Source organism: Dasypus novemcinctus, chromosome 6 (assembly GCF_030445035.2).
Source record: "Dasypus novemcinctus isolate mDasNov1 chromosome 6, mDasNov1.1.hap2, whole genome shotgun sequence".
Taxonomy (NCBI): Eukaryota; Metazoa; Chordata; class Mammalia; order Cingulata; family Dasypodidae; genus Dasypus; species Dasypus novemcinctus.
In genome coordinates, this window is record NC_080678.1 from 129643829 (window position 1) to 129665068 (window position 21240).

At 54.2% G+C, this 21240-nt stretch overlaps 1 protein-coding gene across 1 annotated transcript in view; it reads right to left on the reverse strand.

Moving 5' to 3' along the window:
- The window catches only part of GRID1 (glutamate ionotropic receptor delta type subunit 1), a 688202-nt gene that overhangs the window by 45019 nt on the left and 621943 nt on the right, over positions 1-21240 (reverse strand). The gene's annotated exons all lie outside the window — the stretch shown is intronic.

Here is a 21240-nt window from a genome sequence, read left to right on the forward strand (position 1 = left end):
AGACGCCTGGCCGCCCCGGAGCAGGCGTGAGCTGGGAGCCTTCTTTGGAGAGGAGAAGTCGGACCGCAGAGGACCAAGCAGTACCTGTCCTCACCTGCCCAGGGTAAGCCGTGCCTGGCTTAGAGTGCACAGGGGATGTCGCACGCAGCACACGATTGGAAACATAAAGAAGGGGCGGCCAGGCTCCAACCTGACCCTCTTCACTTGGCTTCTGGACGGCTCATCTCTCCTCTGCACAACGCAAGCCGTTCGCCACGTGGTCACTGAGCCCAGGGTCAGAGCCAGTGCCCTCCACTGTCTAGTCTCATCAGAGTCCTTGCTCCCACTCCCTGTTGGCACCGCAGCCCGTCTTGGAGGAGAAGACCCCGCGCCCCCATCTATGGCACCAGTCACAGGGCCTGGGACTCCTTGATCACACTCGCCCACCCTCTGTGGCTTGGACTGTGTCCCCCCAAAAGGCAGGTTGAAGTCCTCACCTCTGGGACCTCAAAAGGCGGCCTTATTCAGAAATGGGGTCATCACAGAGAGAATTAGGCAAGTTACATTGAGCCCCTCCCAGAGTAGGGTGGGCCCTCAGTCCAGCAGGACTGCAAAGGAAATTGGGGCACAGACAGACAGACAGACAGTCAGAGGGGGACCGAGGAGAGACTGGGCCCAGGGATGGCCCCGCTAGAGGCCAGGGGAACACCTAGGGATGCAGTGGAGCATCTGGGGATATGGGGAGCAGCTGGGGATGTGGGAGAGCACCTGGGGATCTGGAGAGCATCTGGGGATGTGGAGGAGCATTTGGGAATGCAGGGGAGCTCCTAGGGATGTGGGAAAACACCTGGGAATGTGGGAGAGCACCTAAGGATGCGGGGGAGCAGCTGGGGATGCAGGGAAATACCTGGGGATGTGGGGAGAGCATCTAGGAACGCAGGGAACATCTGGGGATGTGGATGAACATCTGGGGGTGTGGAGGAGCACTTGGGAATGAGGGGGAGTGCCTAGGGATGTGGGAAAACACCTGGAGATGCAGGAGAGCACCTGGGGATGCAGGAGAACACCTGAGGATGCGGAAGAGTACCTCGGGATACAGGAGAGCATCTGAGGATGCAGGGGAGCATCTGGGGATGCGGGGGAGTACCTGGGGATGCAGAAGAGCACCTGGGGATGTGGAAGAGTACCTGGGGATGTGGGGGAGCACCTGAGGATGCAGGGGAGCACCTAGGGATGCGGGTTAGCACCTGGGAATGCGGGGGAGCACCTGGGAATGCGGGGGAGCACCTGGGGATATGGGGAAGCACAGCCTCCCCACATCTTGCTTTAGGCCTTTAGCCTCCAGAATGGTGTGGCCATACTGTGCGCTGTTTCACACCAGTCAGTGTGCTACAGCAGCCCCAGGAGACAAGAGACACACTTGAGGACTGCCCCGCTACCTCTGCGCGGGTGTGGTCTCCACACCGTGCACAGCAGCTTCCGGCCCAGCAGACCGCGCTGCGTTCTCCAAGGGCGGTGCGCTCAGGGAAGACAAGCAGGGGCTCTGCTGCCGGACCACCTGCCCAACAGCCAGCACCAGCGGCCCCGCGCCAGGGCGAGTGGCTGCGCCTTGCCCTGCCTCGGTTTCCAAGCCTCTGCACCAAATGAGGAGAGCAGCAGAGCCTGTCTCTGAGGGTGGTCGTGCAGGTGACATGGGGTGCTGAGCGCAGCCCTTGCAGCAGCATCTGGGACCGGCCAGGGCCCAGGACCTCGCTGAGCACTCATCGGACATCCGCCATGCCCAGGGGACCGGGAGGACCCGGAGCACTGGGCCTGAGTGGCCCCCACCTGGAACCCCGGCGCCGGACCTGGGCCTGAGCCCAGCTTTCACGGCACGGGACGGCAGTGGGTGGCCAGCAAGGGTAGCTTCCTCCCGTTTGGAGCCACGCTCCACCGTGGGCCTTCCGTGTCTGCTCCGTGGCCCAGAGACACAGCTCTGGATTCGTTTCAATCCATTACAGATGAAAGGAAACATCAAATAACAAATTCGATGAAGAAATCTTTCTAATTATTGTGCATTATTTATATCTAATTGAAGCAAGATGTTCCTTTGCTTGAAGGGCCCCAAGGGTTGTAACTGTCGTCATTTGCCTGCCATGAAGGGGGGTGGCGGGAGGGAGCTTTTTTAAGCATTTTAAAAAATTTTTCTCATGGTAATACAAACAAATACAAGGCTTTGATGAATGGGAAACATCAGGATGAATTACACAGTTGAGTCTAAATACTGAACTGCTCTAAATTACTGCCGTTTCCCCGAGTCCAGAATGAATGTGTAACTGCCAGGGAGCTGGGGACTACTGTTTCATCCTCCCATTTGAAATGGAGATTGCCTCTCTCCTCCTGCTACTTATTCACGACCGTGCCCCTGGCCAGAGGCTCAGGGAGTGTCTCTGGATGACAAGCAGGCAGCCTGAAATGTTTACGGCTCCACATCCATTTCCGTGCCCGCGTAACTCATCGTTCCCACCCCGAGCGCCACCGCCATCTTGCTTGTGCCTGCCTCACGGCTCCGCGCCACGGCCCCTGTCCAGCTCCTCTCCCAGCTGCAAGTCAGGGCGAGGGACTTCGCCGTCCCAGATGCTCACCTCTTTCAGCACAGGTTTCTGGGTTCAAAAGCGTGCCCGGCACAGGGCAGGTGCTGCTGCCATGCTTGCAGGTGCAGATGGACAGGCTTGAGCAGGAGAGACCAGCTCCGCATACCCCAGAGCAGTCAGCTCCCCGGGGAAGGTGCCAGAGTGTGCAGTTCTGGGAGAATAACAGAGGGCAGGGCCAGCCAGCAGCCAGGATGCCAAGTCAAGGCTGGCTGTCAGCAGAAGACAGATGTTGAAGCCAGAGAGGATGCCCATCTGAACAAGCTCAGGATGCTCAGCCGGGAGCAGGCAGTGCTCGCAGAGCATTTAATTTAGTATCTTACTCAAATCAGTCTCCCTGATGACTGCTAGAAGGTTTTCAGACTCCTCCGCCACCGAGATGAAGGAGATCTGCCCATCACAGGTGGGGTCTCAACAAACCCAAGGTGCACCACGCACTGGAATGAAGCCATCCCACCATTTATTTCGCCGAGATCACGGGCGCTTACTAGGTAAGGCTGTTGGTACACAGCAATGAACAACCCTCCAGGGCTTCTCAGCATGGGCGGGTGAACTGCCAGAAAACTAAACCAACAAGGACAAGGCAGCACGAGAAAGGCGAAAGGAAAGCTTTGCCTGGAGGACTCAGAAACCCGGAGTGGGGACAGCGAACCCCCAAGCAGGGCGAAAGAAAGGCTTTCCAGAAGAGCAGACGTGGAGCCGAGCCTTGAAGGATGGGTGCAAGCAGCCGGATGGAGAACAAAGTGGCGGGAGGCTCTGGGAAGATAAAACAGGCCCTGTGACCATGGCTCGTGGGGGCACCCACGCCTGGGGCAGGTCAGTGTATTGTTCTAAAGGAGCGAAGGGTTTGGGGTCGGCTCTCAGGGCGAGTCCTGCCTCTGGAATGCATCAGCTCTTTGAGATGGGGCAGCAGTTCTCAAAGTACAGCCCTGGAAGCACCACTATCGGCACCTGGGACCGTACAAGAAATGCAAATTCTCAGGCCCTGCCCCAGACCTAAGTGAATCAGAAGCTCTGGCGGTGGGGCCCAGCAATCTGCATTTCCAGAGCCCACACGGTGATTCTGATGCTTGAGTTTCATGACCGCCGGCTGAGGCAAGGCATTTAAGATCTGGGGCCTCAGTTTCCTTAACAGTCCAACAGAGACACTCCCGCCGGCCCCCAGGGCTGGTGGAGCTGAACGTTCACAGACACTGAAGGCAGTTGGCATCACACCCGGCACACACTCAGCATTTAAGAACTGCTGCCCCTTTTGTTCGAGGGGCCACAATGTCTCCAGCCGTGGCCCGGAGCAGCCTGCCACGCCTGCCCCACGGCCTACCCTCCCACGCCATTCCTCATAAATCAATCTTGCTATTTCCTAGATACATTTTCATTAACAAAGAGATAAATGTGGTTTCGGCATGGGAAAAATCAATGATACAGGATTTGTAAATACATCTTTGCATGCTACAGAAATATTTACATTGGCAATGGAGATAAATACACTTGCAACGAGAACAGAATCAATACCCAGTGTATGTAAAACAGATTTCAACAGGGCTGGGATGCCATACCCTGGGCCTGATAAATCTAAATCCTGAAGCCCTCATCTTCTTCTTTCAGGAGAAAACAAGGGAAGGGAAGTGGCCCAAGAGGCCTGGGGGAGGGGGACACTCATCCTTGTTGGCTGAAGCTCCTCCTGCAGCCCGCAGCTGCCTTTACTCCATCCCAGCAGTCACACTCTTCTGTCTCTTGTGACTGACTCTACAAGAAACGACCTGCGCACATCAGGTGGATTGCCTGCTTAGGTTTCTAAGGGCTGCTGACCGAATCGTCAGCCCCGATGACCCACACGCCCTGGAAGAAGCAGCCATGTCCCCAGCAGGAAGCCTTCCCAAGCCCAGGTCCTGCCCCGTGCACCCACCTGGGCTCCATCCCAGCCTCGTGTCTACCCCGTGTGCTCCACGTGTCCGTCTCCCCAACTCAGCCGTGAGCTCCCTCTGGGTGTGCACTTTGTGTCCACCCCTGGGCCCCATCACCCCACGTGTGGTCTGCCTGACAACTGGTGCTAAGTCAACGTTTCCTGAAAGAATCAGCTCTGGTTTCTAATGACTGCCAACCCACTCTATGGAATAGCAAAATCGCCGTGTATGTCTGGGGGACAACCCAGGCCACGGGCACCACAGGAACCCGTCTAACTTTAGAACCATCACCACGAAGCTCAGGGGGCCCCTCGAGGCCACCTGGCAGACATCTAACGTTTCCCTGATGCATTTGCTCCCACTCCCTTGGAAGACTCAGACAATGAAATGCTTCTGATTTCCCAAGAATGTAGAGGCAATCAGCAGAAAGTATTGCTTCTCCACAAAACTTCCTTCTCTAAAACCACCAAATGCCTCCCTTCCCTCCTATTAAAATGGAAGAACTGTCCTTGCACCTAATTATGTCGAACTCTCTGCCTGTGGCCCAGATCCCAGAATTTCTTGCCTTCTCGAGTGCCTTGCTCTTTGAATTGTCACCTCTACCTCCTACACCAAGAAATTGCTTCTCTTTATGGATCATTTCATCAGCATGAAAACACATACATCTTCTGTCTTTTCCAAAAAATAGAAAGATCTTTCTCTGAGATCACATCCGCATCCAGCCACCGTCCCAATCCTTCTCCAAGGCGTGCTCTACGGCTACCGTCCCTGTGGGCGCTCCCACGTCTCACGAGCCTGCCTTAGCCAGATTTCATTCCCCCACTCACCCGGAACAGCACTCGCGGTCCTCCCCGCGTGGTGGCCAGCTGGCAGGCCTCACGCCAACCCCAGGCGGCCACTGACAAGGGGGATCCTGCTGCCCTCCCTGAAGCCCTTCCATTGCGTGCTTTCCAAGGCATCAACCATTCTTAGATTTTCTCCCACGTACAGGTTCCTCCTGAACAGTCTCCTTTTCTAATTCTTTCTCTTCCCAGACCCCAAATATTGGTGCTCGATAGATACATCTTCTCTCCTCTGGTTGCACCTCTTTGCCATGGTCTCATCAAGTGAATTGGTGTAGCTGCTACCTCCACACAGGTGGGTCCCAAATGGACTGCCCCCCTCTGACCTACACTGTCACCTCCAGGCGAATGCACACCTGACATCTCCATTTGGGTGTCAGCAGGTCTCCAGACAGCGCGTTCAAACACAAACTGTGCCCTAGTCCACCCCAGCTTGGTCAGAGGTGGCTCAGTCCCTTGGGATGCTGGAGACAGATGCCCTGGAGTCACAAGTGACTCCTCTTCTCTTGCGCCCCTCACAATTTCAGCCGATTCCCACCTCTCCCACCATCAAGGGAGATCCAGAATCCGATCACATCTCACCACCTTCACTGCAATCACTCTGTGTCTCCCTGGGATATTGAAATAGTTCCCCTCATGGTCCCCTGCTTTCCACCTAGACGCCCTGTAGTCTATTGCCTCGGTGGGAAGCAGAGGGACCCTTACAAACCTACGTCAGATCACGTCCCTTCCATGACTTCTCACCTCTCCAGGGAAACTGCAAAGCCCTCCCGTGGCCGGAAGCGCCTGTGTAACCCGTGACCACACTGCCCTCCAGGCTCCCCGCCTTGGGGACGTTGTGGCTCTCTTTCCCTTGGCCTGGCATCCTCTTCCCAGGCCTCACACCCTCAGCTTCTTGGGTCTCGATCAAACGGCACCTTCTCCAGGAGGCCTTTGCTCACAATCCCACCTAAATATTACCCCTATCGATTACAGGATAAAAACAGAGAAACCAACCAAACCTGACAGAGAACCTGTCAGTTCTCTGACCAGGAAGGGGTGCGGTGGCTTCACTGTCATATCACCAATGGCTACAACCAGTGTGACCGACCACCCCGGTTTGCCTCGACTGAGGGATTTCCTGGGACACAGGCTTTTCCGTGATGAAACTGGCACCAGTTTGCCACCCTGCTTGGCACACAGTACACCCCCTGGTAAATACAGGTGGGACACATGAATGACATGAACGCATTAGCCCTTCCCTCGCCTGTCAAACAGCTAAGGTGGAGGTTCGGCTGGCACAAGTCTTCATCTTGGGTTGACCAGTGTCCTTTATTTATTTTTTTCTTCTCTATTTTCTTTTAAATGTTGCATTCAAAAAATATGAGGTCCCCATATACCCCCCACCTCACCCACCCCACCCCTCCCACATCAACAACCTCTTCCATCATCGTGTCACATCCGCTGCACCTGGAGAATACATTCTGGAGCACCGCTGCAGCACATGGGCAGTGGTCCACATTGTAGTCCACACTCTCCCCCAGGCCACCCAGTGGGCCACGAGAGGACACACAACGTCCAGCATCCGTCCCTGCAGCACCACCCAGGACAACTCCAAATCCTGAAAACGCCCCCACACCATATCTCTTCTTCCATCTCCCAACCACCAGCAGCCACCGGGGCCGCCCTCTCCACATCACTACTACAATTTCTTTCCTTACTAATCTGTCCTTTAGGGCAGCTCATGGGCTGTCTGCTGAGAGACCAGCAAAGACCTGGGCGCCTGGAGCCACCGCCGACCCCCTAGCTCTGTGTGTCAGCCCAGGAACCAGCCTGGCCCTCCCCAGACCCCTCCCCAGGGTCTCGAGCTGCGAGATCCAGCCTCCTCCTGGACCGAATGAAAACCAGCTGCTGTCTGCGCCCCTTCCTGCGCCGAGGGGGCCTCAGGCAGGCAGCCCTGGCGCCCGGCACTGCGGCCGTGCCGAGGACGTGGCTGGCGCCCAGCTCACAGCACCAGCAAATATTTGCTGCCACAAATCAAGGCAAAAGCAGGATGCACCATTAACCTTTAATATATCAGTGCTGGGGCCCTTAATCCATTACGAGGCTGTCATGAATGTGACTGAGATGCAAATCCCAGCGGTGGGCCTGCGGGAGGCCGTGAAGGTGCCTTCCTCCCTCCCAGCTCGGCCGCACCTCCCTCCACGCCCGAGAGGCAGCCTGCACCTCGCCTCTCCCTGCTGGCTCTTTGGCACCATCCTGCCCCCAGCCCCCCTTCTTCCCGGATGTCTCCGACATCTAGGCTTCCCCTGCAGTTGCTCAACATGCTAGAAGAAAGATGTAACCCTCGGAACTCGCAGCCCGTGCTAATCCTTCATTTGTATCGCTTCGTTGGGCCTTGGCAATAACGCTCTCACCGTTATCGTTATCCCCCCGTTTTCACGTTGAAGAAGCCGTGAGTCAGGGAGATTCAGCAACTGATGGAAGGTGACGGAAGCGTCTCCAGCCCGAGGCCCGCTGGACACAAAGGCCAGCACTTCAGGGCCTCCTTGGTGACGTCAAGGGGCCCGGAGCCAAGCGGGCAGGATCAGCTGTTAAACGGACGATCAAAACCGCCACGCAAAGTATTTTGCTGGGATCAAGCACAGGGCGTGATGGGGGCGCACTGCGGAGCCTACCCCAGCTGGGCGGGTGGGCGTGGGGACTGGGGAGCGTCAGCAGGAACGGCCGGCCTCACGTCGAGGCTGTGGGAGAACGAGGGCGCCATGCGTCCAGGAGAGGAAGAGGCTCTGGGCGAAGGAAACTGTTTTCAAATCGTGGACGACTGTGAGAGAGGGAAGCCTGCTGGAACCTAGGGCGATTTACTAGAGGGAGCCGAAGTGGGAAATGAGCAGCCCTAAGGAGAAGATGGAGGGGATGACACAGAAAGCACGGAGAGGAGCGGTAAAACGGAACTTCCGGAGAGGTGTGGAAACGATGGGGGAAATGGCGTGCGACGCGTTCTCGAAGATCCCGGGGGGGCGGGGGGGGTCCGAGCGGGTATGTGACGGGCAGCGGGCACGTCCCGGTCCCTGGGTAGTATGGGGGGGGTGCGGCTCTGTCAAAAGGGTCACATGCACTTTAGGAGGCGGAGCTGAGGGTGCACGTGTGCACACAGCCAGGGCCTGGGAGAGCGCACGGTGGGGCGTGAGCCTCGACGGAGCCACTGAAGGACCAGAGCATGGAGAAGAGCCCGGGGATGCATGGAGAGGGGGCGGAGGGTGCTTCTGGAAGGCTGGGATGCGCAGGCGGAGGGGCGTCCCTCGCTGTGACCAAGTTTAAAAGGAGGAGTGATTGTGTGTTCCTTGTCGGCACGATGACAACCACACGGGAGACCGAGTCACGTGACTGAGAAACCAAATCCCGAGCTGCAGGGCCAGGGCCGCGAGGCCTGCAGGCTGAGCTGGTTTCTTCTGGGCAGTCACGTTACAAGAAAAAGTCCTGAGCAGAAGAGCTGGGGAGAAAACCCCAGCACATGAGGACCTGTTATTGGACAACAGAAAACCCAGTTGTCATGAAACCTGACACCACGAGGCGTGAGCAGCTCTGCATTAGTTCGCAGAAAAATCTCTTTCACGAGGAGATGGACTCTGGCGGGAAGGTTAGAAAAGGAGGTTGGAGGGAGAAGGAAGTGTTACTTATGAGTCTGGTTCGGGTTCAGGCAATGGAGAAAGGGGCCCTACTTCTGCCCATTACATGGGTTTGCCTCGTGTAATCTTGAGACTAAGTTCTCCTTTCCACCTTAAGAATGAGGAAGCTATGAGGCCGCTTTGGACCTGGCCAGGGCCCGGGTGGAGCTGGCAGGTCTGCACGACAACAAGGTTTTCCCAGGCCTGCCTCTCTGAGATGCCCGAGAACTGTCCGCACCAGCTCTGGTTAGGTGTCAAGCCCAGGCCACGGACATTCAGCCACAGTGGGCTCTGCATGGACTGATGCCTCCTCCAGGACCATCAGCAAGGCCAGATGCCAGCCACACCGCCCCGGGAAGCCCACGGGCCAGGCAGCCTGGACCTGGCATCATCTGTGGCTGGTGGCAGGGACGGCTGCCCTGCTCAGGTGGCCAGGAGCTCCCGGGCCATTAGAGAGACAGCCTGCAGCGGCAGCACCAGGGGACTGGCAAGCCCGTGCCCAGCCCTGCTCCTTGTCCTCTAGGGTAATTATCCATGCCACTGTTGGGACAGTACAGAGTGGTTTCTGCAGCCTGGGACAAATGGAAGGGCAGGGCATTAGGCAGCACCCCCAAGCCCCCCAGGCCTAGCTCCTGGCCTCCAGTTCCACAGATGCACTAACTTCCCCCAGAATCACAGACTCACACCGGCCAACTCCAGCTGTCACGTAAACCAGTCTGTTCTGGCCTCAAAGCCTGGTTCCACACCTTGACCTGCTGCCTTTTGGGAAGCAGAAGAAAATTAAGGGGGCAGCAGGCTACAATCCAGGCTCCATCGTGTGGGGCACTGGCACCTGCCCCGACACACGGCACTTCTCTGTTCTGAGGGCACCTGCTCTGGGACCACCAGGCACGGCAGCGTGAGGACCGTGGGGCCAGAATGGGACAGCTGTGGATCTCCGTACCACGTCTTAGCTCCAGGGCCCTGGACAAGCTATGAAACTCCCTGTACACAGCTTTCCTCATCTTTACAGCAGTGCAGGGTGGATCTGAGCAAAGCCCTTAGGCTGGCCCATGGGAAACCCTCAGGAAGCATCAGCCTCTGCTGTGGGCCTCAGTTTCCCTGAACCTCAAACCAGCCAGTAACGCCACATCAGGGGATGCAAAAGGCCAGTCCACAGGACAGATGCGGAAGGGCCCAATGTGGCCGGCACGGGGCTTGCCTTTTTGTTCTGGATCCACCTTCCAAGCTGGACGTGGGCCTTCTGGCTCGTCCCGGCCCAGCGCTCCCCGTGGGCTTTGGCCCAGCCTTCCACACATTCCCATTCCCTGCCTGGCCTTGGGGACACTCAAGAATGAAACCCCAGGACAAGATGATGCCCACTGTGAGGTTTCTGGATTCCCAGGGCTGGGCAGGAACTCGAGAGCCTGCCCCAGTTCTGCGCTTCCTTCCCACAAAGCAGCACTGCGGCCCAAACGTGCCCCTTCTCTCTGACAACAGCCTCACTTTGCAGTGCCTGCGGGTTCACGGGGCTACCTTGGAGGATCGCTCCAGCTGTTGAATTCCAGCCTACCGTGGTGCAGGGCTTGCCGCCCCCTCCCAGAGGGCCAGGGGACTTATCTCCAGGCCAGGACAGGGCTGCGGCCATCTCACACCCAACGGGGCAGAGTCACCGGCTCCAAAGACATCGGGGCCAGGGCCTGTGGCCATCCCCGATGCAGTAAAAAAGCTGTTCCCAGACACTGGTGAAAGAGAGGGCACCAAATCAAGCCAACAAGCGAATGCAGAGACCCAGCCCTCTTCCTTGGTGCAGCCAGAAGGGAGAGCTGGTGAATCGTAGGAGGAACCCACTGCCGTCTTCAAAAGGAACGGGCATTGCGCAGGAACCCCCAGTGGGCTGTGGCTCACGGGCTGCTGACCCTGCCTTCCCTTCACAGCACTCCGTTTGCCAGAAATGGGGCTCTCCCTGAACTGTGCCCTTCCTGCCACATCCACCAGGGACAGCAACACGGAACCCGCGGGCCGCACTTCCCAGACGTTGGGCCCTGGCGTGCCAGGAGCAGCTTTGCTGGATTTCTCGTCTCAGGGCAGCTTGGCAAGTGCTGCGCTCGGACGTGCGCGAGCCGAGGAGAGGTGCGTGAGCCACACGCCTCTGCGGGGGTCTCTCTCCTTTCCTTCTACTCTGATGGCTCAGCTGAAACAGGGGGCATTTCTGAAAATGCCCTTGAAGGGTTTGAGCAGGCAGGCTGGCAGTGTGAGAGCGAGGGCAGGAGCAGGGCGGGCACAAGGGCCCGCCGGGTGGGATGGACCTCCAGGGGGATGGGAGCTTCCCGGGCACGTGGCTGCAGCGAGAGCAAGCATGGGAGGGGGCGGGCTGCACCCACTGGACCCCTTTCAGCAGCCCTGCACCTTGTTTCCCATCACGCCTCCCGGGGCCTCCATCCCCATGCAGCCGAATGCCCGCCTTCCGCGCCGCAGGGCTGCCTGAGCTGAGCCCGGCTCGCCGCTGTTCTGACATCAGGCCTGGGAGAATCGGCTGTCCCGGCAGAGCCTGCTACAAGGCTCTCTGTTGATCGGGGCTGCTGTGATGGCATCTGACCCCACTGTTCCTCTGCATCGACCTCCAGGCCTCCCCAGTGCCCTAGGATGAGTGACACCCCCCCCAAATCCAGCTCTCCAGGCCTGGCCGTCCACCCTCTCATGGCCCTCCAGCCGCCTCTCTTGCTCCCAGCCCAGCCCTTCATGCTCTGACCAGGAGACAGGTCTTTGTTCCCCACACCTGCGTGGGCCACTCCTGCCCCTAAACACACAGCCAGCCCCAAACAGGCGAGGTCTTGGGTGACGAGTCACTACCTCCAGGGCTCAGGCCCCAGGTGCCCCGACAATCTCTGACACTTCTGGTATCCCCCATCAAGGCCCTCGTCAAGCTGTGTGGCACTGAGTGACTTGTCTGCCTGCCCCTTGGAACTGCCAACTGCCACTCCATGAAGGTGGATATCCTGCTGTCCTCACTCACCTTTGAACCTGCAGAGCCTGACATGGTGCTGGGCAGATGACAGGAGCAAAGATCTCTTTGTTGTAGGAATGAATGAATGAATGAATGAATGAATGAATGAATGAAAGCTAGGACACCCCTGACTGGAAGTACCTCTTGGAGCAGGGTCTTTAAATCAGTGACACAGTGGCCCCACTGCAGCAGTCACCCATGATGCCCAGCATGATATGGGTAAACAAACTCCCTGAGTGCCCGGTAGATGGATGAAGGAATAAATGCGTCCGTAAGCTACATAAGGCAGAGGCACGGTTTCCCTTCCAGCGCAAGTTCATTCCTGGCTTCATCCTCCTTGAGAGGGATATGGCTATGCGGGGTGCTCACTTGAACTTGATGGACCACAGAAAGGGGACCCAGAGGTGGGAGGGGTCAGGGCGGGAGCTCCTGATGGAGGTCAGAAGGTCCTCACCTCCTCGTGCGCCGTTTTCCTCCTTGAGCTCCGTTATTAATCTCCTGGGCATCAACGTGGAGGATTCTCCAGCAAGGGGAGAAGGACATTGGAAGCATGCCTGCTGTGTGTCCGTCAGGCACCGGGCAAAATGCTCCTAATGCCCGTGAGAGGGAAGCACAGACAGCTCCCCTGGACCCTGAGGAAGCCAAGACGGGGCGGGCGGGCTAATCGCCTGGGCCTGCAGCCTGTGAGCTGAGACGACCTGGTTGTGCGAGACCCCAAAACGCTCTTCCCAGATGTGGAGGCATTCTCGGGACTTGGAGTTGTCCTCGGTGGTGCCCCAGGGACAACTGCCGGATGTTGTATGTCCTCCCGTGGTCCACTGGATGGAACGTGGGAGAGTGTGGGCTATGGTGTGGAACACGGGACATGGGGTGCAGCGATGTCTGGAGATGTACTCACCAGACGCAGTGGATGTGACATGATGATGGGGGAGAGTGTTACTGTGGAGGGAGTGGTGGGGTGGGGGCGGTGGGGGCGAATGGGGACCTCATATTTTTTTAATGTAATATCTTTTAAAAAAATGAATAAATTGAGTAGAATTTGGGAAAAAAAAATGCTCTTCCTGTGGGATGGAAGATTGCTTTGGAGCTCCACTCATGTCCCCATTTTCAAAAACTTTCTTTTCAGTTTGGCCATTCTCATAACATCTGAAAGCATTAAGGTTTCATCATCCTGCAAGGTTTGATGGAGCGTTTTCCAAGCCGCAGCCACCCTTGGCTGTGCTTGGGAAAGCCAAGTGATGAGCTTCCTCTACTCGCCGAGAGCCAAGCCCTCAGCTGCAGCCCAGAGCACCTTGGAGGTGGTGGCAGTCTTGGAATCTGAGGTTTCATTTCCTTCAGGGAAGCATAGCTTCAAGGGAGGCAGCCACCACTGCCAACTGAGAGACTCCTTTCGACTCTCCCATGTGGTTCTTTCAGCGAGTGAAGCGTGTTGGTGAATGGCGTTGGCTCTGGAGTTGGGCAGGTGCACTTTGCACCCAGCGGTCTCTGCTGCACACCCATCGTGTGGTTTGTCCTCTACCTCCAAGCACTTGGGCAGTTTCTAGTACAGCTACATAGTAAATGATCGTCCTCGTTGTCGATGTTATAATAATGATGGTGACGATTAGGAGCGTAGGGAAACGTAGGTGGCTGCTTTTCCCATAGGATCCTTCTCCATGGGGCCTGTCCACATCGGCACACCTGGGCAACGACCCCCCCACTGTGCACACTCACGGCTCCGGGGCTAGGTGGGAGGGTGGGAACATACAGCCCTAAAGCCCCCTGGCCCACACCCCCACGCTAATGAAAGCACGGGATTCTCATCTTGTGATATTAATTAAAGTGAAAACTGCAGATGGTGTTTAATAACAACCTAGTCCCAGCAGAGTCCAGGCCCGTCGCCTAAATCAAACATATCAGAACGCTGGCATGGGCATCCTCCAGCCCGGCCGGCCACATCTGGCCAGGGACACACATGCTCACCTCGAGGGAAAGCACCGAAGCGTCTCTATTACTCATGCAGACGTGGCTTCACATGGCTCGCCCGTCTGGTTCCACCCCACCACCCCTGGAGCCAAAAATAAAGGTGTATTGATTGCGAAGATGAATGACGAAGCTCGAGAAGGAAAATGGTACAAAACACCTTTTTCTCTCCCTTCGTGATCTAAACGCCTGCCACCCCTGCAACCTAATTTTGTCACCCAGCACACGGGAGTGTATTAATTAAAGTGACACCAAGGACAGGAAAATCTGAGCTCTTGGGATGATGACTGGAAACACATAAATATGCATCTCCAGGCTGTCTCAGGAGGAAGGGCATTTTGCCAGCAAGAGGAACATAATTCCCCCAAGGAGGGCGGGGGAGATGAAGTATGCACACAGTGCACCCCTGGAGATCAGGCTCCTGAACCCCAACACCAAACAAGGAGGCTGGACAAAGAGCAGTTATCTGATATCCCGTCTCTGGATTAAAACAAACAAAATCCTTGACCATAAATTCCCCTGATACGGCCTGGGAGGTGTGAATAGTTAATGAATGTTTATCACGTCCTCTGTTTCCACAGCGCACAGAGAGAGAGGTAAAATGGAGTCACTTCAGAGGGCAGGAAACTGAGGCCCCAGGTTCTACGGTCAGTAAATGGCTGAGCCAGAATTCAAAACCACAGCACTGACAAGTCACGAGGCGTGGGAGACCGGGGGCGATGAGCAGGCTTTGCCCAGGGGACCAGTCCAGGCACAATCCTCCTGTGGCAGGTACAAGCTTTTGTGCACCCCAGAAGATCATTCCTGGAGCTAATCTATTTCTTACATGTAAAGCTAATGTAGGTGGGACCTGTTAATTAAATTACTTCAGTTAAGGGCTTTTGATTAGATTGCATGATCCAGGGTGGGTTTTAGTCCTCTTACCAGAGTCCTTTATAACTGGAGGAATAAATAGCATCAGAGACAGACAGGCTGCTGAGACAGAAAAGAACTCCTAGAAGCTAAGAGGAGGCCCCAGGAGCCAGAAGCTGAAAGCACCCACGGACAAGAGGGGAGAGACAAGTGGACGCCGCCTCGTGCTTGATGGCCCCCGGCTGCAGGGTAGGGAGAAGGCTTTTCTCATGACACCTTGACGTGGACACTTTCACGGCCTCGGAACTGCAGGTTTCTGAGTCAGTACCTCCTCCCTGTAAAGGCCAGCCCATTCGGGCATACCGCTCGGCAGCTTCAGCAGACGAGGGCACCTCCCCACGGGGCGCGCATGCGGACCTCCCTCTGGGGCCTCCGAGCTCTGCTCTGCAGGACTGTCCCATGCTGCTGCCCCTCCCACCAGCAGGGCCACCAGGGCTTCTAGGCCACGGGGCCATCTTTTCCCCAGGGAGGGCAGGTCCTGGCCACCTCGGGTGGAGAAGTAAGATGCTGAGTTGGGATAAGCTCCTTGGACCTGGGGGATGGTGGATGGTTTTAGAGATGCCCCCGTATCCAGTGCTGTAGTTAGGTCAAGTTCATTGCAATCAATAAATGCATTTTCACAGCCAGCTGTGGTGTGTGCCTGATTTCAGATACAAAGGGAGACGCAAGTCTGAGCTCCCGCACTGCACTTGCCTGCTGGGCGTCTCCACTGGGACATCCGTGGGCCTTGCCGTGCCCACCCATCCTGCCCCTCGCTGCCCCGTACACGCCTTCTCAGGTATGCGCCTCATCTCCCATCCCGCACCTCCAGCCAGGACCTGCCTTCCCGCCCCTGACGCGCCAGCTCTCCTCCGATCCATCATTCCTCAACACGCATGATCAAGCTGACCTCCTCCATCCTTCTCGGATCACCCCCAACCTGCCAACACTGCTGCTGCCCAAGGTCAGGAGAACAGGGAGAAAGGTCATCAGGCTGAAGAGGAGTGGCAGGGGCAGAGAGGGAAGGCACGGGGAGAAGACCTGAGTCTCCTTCACAGCCGAGCAACAGAGAGGACCCCCACGCCTGCTCCTAGCGTGGACCCCTCTCCTCTATTAGAGTGGGCTCCCCATTGCTTCTCCTCGAGTGGGCCCCCACTCCTGTGCTAGAGTGGACTCCTCATTGCTTCTACTGCAGTGGACCCCGACTCCTGCTACTTGAGCGGACCCCCCTCTCCTTCTACTAGAGTGGACCCCCCACCACCACTGCCTCCTGGTCCCATGGCCCTATGGCCATCCTGGGTGTGAGTCCCCCCATGCTGACCCCGGGGACTGTATGTTGGCACTGGCCTTCTTGGGGGAACGTTCGCCTGCAACCTCTGTGACCTTTAGGTCTGGGCTGGAGTCCTTTTGAGCCCAGGTCTTTTTTTTTTTTTTTGTCTTTGTTTTTTTTAATGTTACATTCAAAAAATATAAGGTCCCCATATACCCCCACCCCCCTCACCCGACTCTCCCCCCATAACAACCACCTCCTCCATCATCATGAGACATTCACTGCATTTGGTGAATACATCTCTGAGCATGAAGACTGTCTCATTAGTTTACCTAATCCCCAAAGAGACTGTTAAAAAATAGAAACTATAAGAGCAGATCATCAAGAGAGCTTACTCTGCAGGGAGCACTGCTGTGTGTATTTACAAAACAACCCTATCAGATAGGGGTTGCTGTTAGAATAAGAGGAATCCAGGGCCAGAGAGCTTCACTGACATACCCAAAACCACACAGCCACTAAATCCTGGGCCAGATTTGAGCTCTGACTTTGTCCCCACAACAAGGTACAGCACCTGGCACACAGTAGGTGGTCAGTAAAGAGTCAGTGAGTGGCTGAGAGGATGAGTCCAGTTTCCGCCACGGTCACACTTGTTGTGAATGTGAACCCAGATAACTGGTCAGTACTCCTCACCCTAAGGGAAATATCACCTCCTCCCCAACCCAGGCCACCCCAGCCCCCATCTGGCCAGCTGAGAGGAGCAGCACCTGCACCTGCTGTGCCTTGTGACAGCTGTGTGACAAGGCACCTCAGCTGCCACAAGGCATCAGCTTCCCACACCCCACAGCCTGCCAGGTGCCTAGTCAGGGGCTGCTCCTACGCAGTAGCTCCCAGAGGCACCCCTGAAAGGGAATGCGGCCCCAGCAAAAAGCAGAAGGCGGGGTGAAAGAAGGCAAGGCCAGAGATGGCACAGCTTCCCTTCTGCACGTGAGCTATAGAGCATGTGGCTGTGAGAGTGTGTGTGTACGTGTGAGTGCGAGAATGTGCATGTGTGAGTGTGCATGTGAGAATGTGTCAGGGTGTGGGTTTGTGTGTGCGTGTTTGGGGTTGTGAGTGTGAGAGTACTGAGAATGGGCGAATGTGTTGGTGTACGAGTGGGTGTGTATACGTGTGTGAATGCGTGTGGCTGTGAGTGTGCACAGCTGCATGTCCACGGGCATGGAGCTCCGCGGTGGAGAACAGACTCTTGCCTCTTCTTGGCCATAGACCAAAGCCGGCTTCTCTCCACGTGTGAACCAGGAGAACGCACTTCAGAGACGATCTACAGAAACTCCTCCGGGGGCAACGTGGGAGCAAAGCTGACGTGCTCGGGGAGGAAAGTGCAAAGCCGTGCTCTGGTGTCCTGAAACCAGGCTGTAGCCTTCGCCCCATGCCCATCTCTTCAGGCCCGGCCTCGTTTCCCACCCACGGCTTCCTCCAGCGTCCTCAGTTTGCCTCTGACCCTCCCCACGGCATCTCCTTGCCCTGCTCGGCGGGTCTTGTTTCCCCACCCTTAGAGCAGAGGCCCTAAGGAGCGAGCAGCTGCAGCCCCCCTTCCTCAGACCTCGTCCTTGCAAGCTACTTCCTGGCCCAGGCCTCCACGCAAGTCACTTTTCTGGACCTCCCGGGTGCAAAGCTGGGAGCCAAACCGCACAGCTTTCTAAATTGGAGTTGATGAAATGCTTGTTACTGGAATGCACCTTTTAAAGGAGGGTGCTAAAATATAAGGAAAATACCAAAAGATCGTAGCTTAAAATGCAAAGACTACCCTTTAGTTTCCTATAACTTTGGTGACTAAAATGGAAGAACTCTAAGCTGGGTGAAAGTGGATTGCCCAACCTCACCTCCTGGCTTTCACACAACATGTTCTACCGGGATTTCTGCTGACAGTGGTGGATACTGGCAAAACTGGGTCCTAACAGTAATTGGTTTCCTCTAAAAACGTGGTGAAAAGCTGACAGGGAGGTGAAGATGGTTAAACACCACACCAGAGAATCAAGAGTGCCAACAACTGCAAGCAGAGGAATTGCATCCATCATCCATGTGGAATCTAAGTCCCCTCTTGATCTAGAGGTGGAGTGGACATCACCATCCCAGGGTCCACAGGATGGAGGAATAAAATATGGATTAGAGTAGACTTACTGATATACTACTATAAATCTATTGTGACTAGTAATAGAAGAAATTGTAGCACTGAGGTGGAGAAAGTGACCACAGTAGTTGCTGAGAGCAGGGAGAGGGAAGAAGAGATGTGATGTGGGGGCCTTTTTGGGACTTTGAGTTGCCCTAAATGATATTGCAGGATCAGATGTTAGACTTTATATATCCTGCCATAACCTACTGAATGTACTGGGGGACAGTGTAAACTACAGGGTAAACTATTACCTATGTGGTGCAGCAGTGCTCCAAAATGTGTTCACCAAGTGCAACGAGTGTGCCACAATGATGGAGGAGATTGTTGGTGCAGGAGGAGTGGGGGGGGGAGTGGGGGTTATACGGGAACCTCATATTTTTTCATGTAACATTTTTTTGGTGATGTATATATATCTTCAAAAAAAATACAATTTATAAAAATGATGGGGTGGGAGGGTGGGGAATGGGGTATATGAGAACCTCTCATTTTTTTATGTTTTTTAATGTAACGTTCTTTGTGATCTATTAATTTTAATTAAAAAAGTGTAAAAGAAAACAAAAAATAGTTTATTGAATTTTCCATCTCTTTGTTTTCAAAAGAAATATTTCTTCTTTTTTCAAGGGATCTCATTAATAAGGTCTGTCTGGGAAGTGCTGAGCTCTAGAGCCCCCTCCTGAAGGCTGGTGATGTACAATCTTAAGGACCATGAGATGTCCTGCAGTGAAGAAACCATTTAGCTTCATTTAACTCAGCTTTTCTGCCTCAGGAAACTAGAGTTGCCATGAACACACTTTGGAAAATATTGATGTACAAATTAGGCAAAGACCAGAAGTTTCCAAGTGAGCACCAAGTGCTGAGGCAGCACCCAGAATTTTATTAGAGTGCTAGAGGATTCTGCTCCCCTTATAAGCCCATTGTAGTCCCATCTTGAAGATGGGGACATCTCTCTGTAAGCAAGGAAGGGTAAACAGGAATATACCTCCACCTCCAAGAAAGGATGACAAATGAAAGTATAAGGTTGAAATAGGACTCAGGCTCAAAGAACCTAAAGATGTATGCTCATGTCTATAAAGACAGAATGGGGGGAGGGCTGGGGTGAACAGATGAATGGGAGATTGTTGGGTATGTGGTTGAAACGATAATGTTGAGAAAACTCTTTAGAAAATATAATAAGGAAGGGTTACCTGTTTAAGGTGCTTAATGGGGGCATCTGGCACAGGGGCAGGCTTCTAGGGAGTGTGTGAGTGCTCGTCTTGTCATAGTGGGTTATATCATTGGGTGGAGACCCATACAATGAGTGGGAAGGTGTATCCCCATTCTGGGGAGGCCTGATGTTCTCAAACATAGGGAATGATGTCTCTCGAAAGAATTGGTGGCTCCCAATGGGGAAGGACAGCCTAGTGTGTCAAGCCCTCAGCATTGCTGCAAGTATCGGTGAATCTGGTCCTTCAAGCAGTGAAGCTTGGTTGTCACTGTGGGCCCTGAGGGGAGAAGGAGAGAGGAATAGAAGAGATGGAAACAGGGTAACTGGAAGGCAATGAAAGTGTTCCACAAGATCGTGCAATGATGGATATAGGACATGCTAAATTTCACCAAAAAGGTATAAAAGTCTATAGGTTAAAATGTAAACCACAATGTAAGTAAAAATTGAGAAAATTGTACAGTCTAAAATATAAACCACAATGTAAACCAAAATGGAGCCATGTTTGGTAGCTATGTTTCAATATCTGTATACCAGTTGCAGCAAATATAACATGAACATGTAAAAAGATCATTGCTGGGGAAGGGGGAAAAGGTTTGATGTTGGATATATGGGAGTCCCCTATATTGTATAGGTGACTTTACTGTGATCTAAAACTTTTTGAAGACAAAATTAAAAATTTTAAAAAAAGGATGTAAACAATGAGCAAGGAATGAAAGAAATCTCATTGTCACTGTACATACAGGGCAATACCTATTAGTGATGAAAGGCAAAATGTCAAAAAAAAGTTTTATGATATTTTTCATTTTTTAATACCCCAATTAATTTTTACTTTATTTTAGTTTTTCTAAATTAGTATGTATTCTATTTCTAATCTTTAAACCTATCATTACTGTTTCATTTTCCTATTAATTGAATTTGGCAATATATTAGGCTTCATTTTGAAAGAAGTTTTGGACCACAGAGGGTTTCAACTATAGCAGGGGAGAAACACTGGTGTGGGGTATTATTGATGGGGGGCATGTGAGTGGGGAGGAGTTCTCCAGGGCATGTATATAGGGGACATAAAAATGTTTGGATATTCGTTGGGTATTTCCATAGTAGTTACAGTTACAAACGACAACTAAGGGAGTGCTGAGTTCCTAGCCAGGGGAGCTCTGTCACATTCCCCAATGGAAGAGCAACAATCCCCCAAGTGCAAGGGCAAAGACCAGTGAAGAAAGATGGTCCAATGATGAGTCCTTGATACTGATGACTATGCTTATGAGCCTGTGTGCTTGAAATTTCAACTAGGCCTAGAGCTGCAGAGTGCCTAAGAGTTACCTCCTGAGAGCCTTCATGTTGCTCAAATGTGGCCACCCTCTAAGCAAAACTCAGCCTGTAAATGCATTACCTTCCCCACAGCATGGGACATGACTCCCAGGGATGAGCCTCCCTGGTGCTGAGGGATAACTAGCTTGTGATGCAACCAGAAAAAGACTTGAATCAAAGGGGGATAATGGTAAAGACAAATGAGTTTATATGACTATGAGTCTTCAAAAAAGAGTCAGGAGGTCATCAGAGGGGTCATGCATACAAATGTCTCCGCAGGATCCAAGAGACAGCCAAAGTAGATACAACCCCAGGTACTGGTGCTTTTGAGGACTACAGAGAGACACACAGGTTCTATGGTCATGGCAGATGGCTCTGGAGTTCAATGCCTTAACAATGGGCCCTACTTTGGAATTTGTGTTCCTGACTGTGATGGAGTTGGACTCA